This window comes from Rhipicephalus sanguineus, chromosome 4, assembly GCF_013339695.2.
Source record: "Rhipicephalus sanguineus isolate Rsan-2018 chromosome 4, BIME_Rsan_1.4, whole genome shotgun sequence".
Taxonomy (NCBI): Eukaryota; Metazoa; Arthropoda; class Arachnida; order Ixodida; family Ixodidae; genus Rhipicephalus; species Rhipicephalus sanguineus.
Genome location: NC_051179.1, coordinates 107,624,814 through 107,629,271, shown reverse-complemented (window position 1 = coordinate 107,629,271; position 4,458 = coordinate 107,624,814).

Here is a 4,458-nt window from a genome sequence, read left to right as displayed (position 1 = left end):
AAGCCTTCGCACGCCCTTTCAGGAAACGTTTTGTCCCATGTCCAGTGCGGATGCCACCCAGGACGTCGACGCAACTGCCCACGGAAGCAAAGCATGAAGCGTGGACTTGCTTCGATAAGAAGGAAAGAAAGGGATCAACCCTTTGCTCAACTTCTCTGTATTTTTTTTTATGGTTGTCGTATTGACACAATGCCAAAGGGAAGAAGGCATGCCTCTTTGTAGCCGTGCATACCACGCGCACAGCTGCAGACTGCACCGGCGAGGCATCGAATGACGACACTGACACCGCGTCCAACGAAGCCCACTGACCGTGTCAGTTTTCTTGCACGTTTTCCGGAATTCGCCGTCCCCGTAATCCAATTATGTCGCTGTTCTGACCTCAGTGTTGCACCTTCAATGGCACACACGCATACACGCGCAGCAAACTCTCTGTTGTGCGTCGAGCGCTGGGTGGCAAGTCACGCGTGCCACTCCAGCGCTGTTTTTTTTTCGCGGAAATCGCAGCGTTGCGCGACAACGACTCCTCACCCCACCCACCGCCAGGACACAGAAGGACGTGCGCCTTGCCCTGCGGCTTCCTTTCACAAACACTTTTCTTCTTCGTTTGTCTGTCTGCCACACTGAATTCAACGAGAGCGACAATACACCCAGGAAAGAGAGACACATCTGCGTGCTTCACACTGCACTGCAGCGGCCAAAATTCGACTCCCTGCCCCCCCCCCCCTCTTCCCTCTTCCCCCCTCCCCCCCTCCCCAGCATCATCGGCCTTGCGACCACTGCGTCCTGTTCGAGAAAATCGCTGCTTTCAAAGGAAAAAAAAAAGAGCGCAGTCGTGTTGCCTGTGTGTACGTGGACATCCGACAAAATTCGTCCCTCCGTCAATGGAACTTCCCTGACCTGCGGGCCCTTTCTCGCTCGCCCCTATTCCTTTGTCGTGCCTCTCTGTCAGCCCCACTTGTTTAGCGCGTACGAGACAGCGGTGCTCGGACCCACCGCAGCAGTTTTGTACACGGAAGAGGCCCCGCGGAGATTATCCCTTCTTAATCCCGCCGCGACGAGAGCTACGGAGAGAGCCCGGATAGGATTAGCGCTGTGATCTCGGGGGCGGCAGCGCGGGGTGGTGGCTCTCGGCAGGAGAACGACAACAGCCGTATAGTGAACTCCCGCTTGCGTCCCCTCCTTGTTCCTCCATACATTCACTATCGCCCGTGCCTCTGCTGCCTCGGGGACGAAAAGGAGCGACAGCCCGACGATCGTCCCCAGCCGGCGTGACCGCAGTTCCTTCCAATGGACAAACTACAGCAGCGTCAATGCGCCGGAGAACGCGGAAAATTGCCTCGAAAGTGAGCGACAATGGAGTGGACCCGTTCGCCGAGAAGGACCACCCCGAAACTTTTGATAGCGCCGCCACTTGGCCCCTTTTTCCCCCCTAAGGTCGTGTAGTCGTCTTTTTGACGTCGCAAAGAGGCGACAGTTGGCATGCATGCCGTTGACGTGTACTACGCGAGTTTGTGTGCAGTGGAGATGACAGAAGAATGGCCTTTTCGCGGGGCCACCTATAGGTTCTCTGAAGAAGTTTGGAAAGAGAGAAATCGAGGAATTATTGCCCCTTATGGGTGCTTTTGTAAAGAAAAACGCTTCGATTGAGAGGAGGGGCTGCTGTGCGAAGCGTTTGAGAGCTGACCGCGACGGGTTAATTCACTCTGGCCTTTGAGTCAAGGAGCGACGCAGGTGACAACGCGGTCGCCTCGAGGAGAAGAAAAAAGCGTCACTCAGTGGAAAGCTTTGTCGACGGGCGCAGCCTTTTGGCTGCCTGACGCTTCGCAACGGGAAAGCGGTTCAAGGAAGCCAACCTTTGGACGTTGGGTTTTTCTCCTCGCTGTAGTCGACTGGTGCTGGCGCTATGGGACACGATTTGTTCTGCGCGACGCTCGGTACTTTATTGTGCGGTTGACGAAAATGACATTTCCTTTACTAACGGTATCTCAAAGGACAATAATAAATACATGATTCACTCAAGGGCCCTTGATAGGTGGAGCTAAAGAATCGGCGTGCCAACATCTTTGGAATTCCCGAAAGTGGACTGACGAATTAGGTCACGAAGAGTTCGGCAAGATATCCCCATTTGGACAAGGAAAAAGTTAGGGAATCGGCGAGATAGCGTGCAACAAATCAGCTACATAGCTGTGAAGAAGTCGACCTTAAAAACAGGCGAGCATAAATAACTAACGTGTAGAGGAGGATCAGCAGTGCCCTGGTTCACAGAGCAGGAAAAAAATTATGTGTTTCTTTGCTGTTTAAAATAAAAAGAGACGATTCAGGCCATGCTTATCCAGGGACTGTGCGATCCGCGGACTTTTCTAGTGAATAAGCGCCGCTGTTTTATCGAATGAGAGCCGATTCCGCATACACACCGCCTCTTCTTCGTCTTTCCAGACTGGGCGATACGCTTCCCAGCAATGTGCCTCCTGCGATGACGTCGAGCATTTCATTTGGCTATGCCTAAAAGTGCGACGGGTAAAGAAAATCGATCATTACGCAGCCTGCAAAAGGGTGGCCTTAGGCGCAGGACATTTGAAGGTGCCCCGCAGGACACGTTGCAGTCAGGAGGGGAGTGCAACGACTGCCGATTGCCTATATACCTGCTTGACACAGACAGGGCTGTTTAACGCCTGGCGACACACGCCAACTCATACGGTGCTCAGGCCGAACAATTACCGCATATGCGAGGCCAACGCCGCCAGTTTCACCAACGCCACCAACAGTGAGCTTAATATTACGACACTGCAGTGGATCTTCTACTGTTTTTCTTTACTGAAACGCATAATCGCGATAGGTACAGAAATATACCAGCTGGTCGACGCACATCTTTGTGTTGCTCGTTTAAGGATGAAACCTTGAATGACATGGCTCATTTCTGCGGCGATAATGTGAGCAATACGAAGGCAATGTTAACAATTTCGTCGGGAATCACCATTATCATCATCAGCAGCAGCGCAAAGACATCTCCCATGTTTCTCTGCAGCCACCTTGTCCCTGCAATCTTCTTGATCTCATTTGCCTATCTAACTTACCTAATTTTCCTGACGTGCGATACTCCACGTTATTGTTACATCGAAAGAGATCTTAGTCCGCGATCATGAAATATTTCAACGAAGCATTGATAGAAAGTGTTCTCATTTTCGGCTGATATTTTGTGCCCTCCTGTTCGTAGCATTGATATGGTTCGGGTATATTTGCCTTTTTAAGCGTTGGCGAAACACCCACGCTTGCAGTAGGAGAATTCATTTTTCTTTAACCTATATATGCAAACGCGAAGAATCCAATAAAACATGCCTGAATGTCTTTAACAACTGAAAGAGCTTCTACAGATGAAGCAGTCAAAGCCTATAAAAATTCGGCACATCCCATGCCCTGTCGGAGTTGGTTTCATGCGAAGCGATCAGCGAGTAGTTGTCTATGCTGCATTTTTTTTGGCTTTGAGCCAAGCGTTACAAGGTGGATAGACGTGCTTTTGTAAGCGTAGTAGTTGTGTGCACATCGTGGCCTTACCAGGCACGTCGACTACACTGGCGCTTAAAGGGTAACTTATGGTCTGACATAACGTCAGCACCCACTTTAGAACACAGCCGTGAGTATTATCGAAACGAAGTGCACTTTACAGTGCGATGATGTGAATATCATACGTAACTTTCGTTAGCGTATCCCGCCGGGGTCGAGCAACGCTTGAATATATATTTTGCTCAGTCATAGGAATACAAATGTAATGTTTATTAGACTTCTATGAAAGCGGAGACAACAGTGGAACCACAATTAACGTTAACCCGACATGACGCCTGTATCATAGGAGTACATATGTAAGGTTTATTGTTTTGTTGTAATATTAGATAGCCAACACTGCAACCACAATTGACGCTGCAGCGACATTACGCGTGCATAGGGTCTTTTTCCAAAGCAGTTTCAAGACGTGACGTGGATCTGCGAATACCTGAGTGTCACGCAGAATGCTTGGGTCCGATTCCTGCTGGGTGGGTCAAGGCATGATGCCGCATTTTCTTCACGCCCTCCCGTTTAAGTTACCTACGTCTGTTCTCTCCGTTCCTGGGTAGATATAAATTGTCAACCACCTGTGATGCACACCCGCTTACCGTGGCCAGATGTATACGGGTATGCGCCACAGGTGTCTGGAGGAAACGGTTTGACGAAGTACGCGACAGGATTTTCACGTTATTCATGTCGCGACCAGACAGTCATACTCGTGAAACCCTCTTACCCTCCCATGCCGATTTTGGCTTACACCAAGTCAAGGAGGCGATCACGAGAGCACCCAGACGTAGGCAGATAGATAGATAGATAGATAGATAGATAGATAGATAGATAGATAGATAGATAGATAGATAGATAGATAGATAGATAGATAGATAGATAGATAGATAGATAGATAGATAGATAGATAGA